Source organism: Sus scrofa, chromosome 10 (assembly GCF_054392235.1).
Source record: "Sus scrofa isolate SSC_HxYL_T2T_F1_AM1 chromosome 10, Sscrofa_HxYL_maternal_Yorkshire_Landrace_v2.0, whole genome shotgun sequence".
NCBI lineage: Eukaryota > Metazoa > Chordata > Mammalia > Artiodactyla > Suidae > Sus > Sus scrofa.
The window spans coordinates 40,276,678-40,277,500 of NC_139392.1; positions in this window are offsets into that span (position 1 = coordinate 40,276,678).

Sequence of the window (823 nt, forward strand, 5' to 3'; positions counted from 1 at the left end):
GCACGCCCCATGCTTCTCCCTTGACCGGGAAGGCTGCATGTGGTCGTGAGAGCGACCGCGGTGGGCCGGGAGATGTGAAGGGGGGGTCCCCGTCTGGCTTTCCGGACGTGGCACCCCTCCACCCACGTGGAAAAGTCTGAAAGGCAAGCCTGGTGGCAGCACAGACTCTTGCTCTCCCGGCTCTGACCGTGGACGCTCACATGGGCTGTGTGCTTTACCCATACCGCAGACCCCCCCCCTTCTGACTTCCCACTTTTTGGGAGTGTTCCCACTCCCGTGGGTCCCCGAAGGGGCGAACGATGGTGTGGGGGGCACGACGCGCCCTCGGTGAGAAAGCCTTCTCTAGCGATCTGAGAGGGGGGCCTTGGGGTACCTGGACCCCCCAGCCGCCGCCCCTCTGAAGTGTGCAAGGCAGTAGCTGCCGGTGCTACTTGCCACAGCGTGTGGGCAAGAGCCGCCCTCGCGCGAGGGGTGCGCTGGCCCCCGCGGTGGGGGCCAAGCGCTGCTCTTTTGCCTAATGCGGCCTGTACCTCCCCCCTCCGAGTTGGGGGAGGGTCACGCCGGGCCGGGCCGGGTTTTGGCATCCAGCGCCGGGCTGTGTGCTGCGTGGGCACGTGGTGCCCCTCCCCTTGGAAGGGGAAGTGGAGGAGGGGGATGCGCCCCGTCCCCCGGCGGCCTCTGCCCCTGCCTCCCCCGCTGCGAGCCGCCTGTCGGTTCTTCCCGCACTCGCCTGGGGTCGCAGCTGGTGGTGTGGAGGTGGTGAGCGAGCATGGTTCGGGCCGCCTCGCTCAGGAGCGTTTCCCCCAGGCGTCAGGCCCTGGAG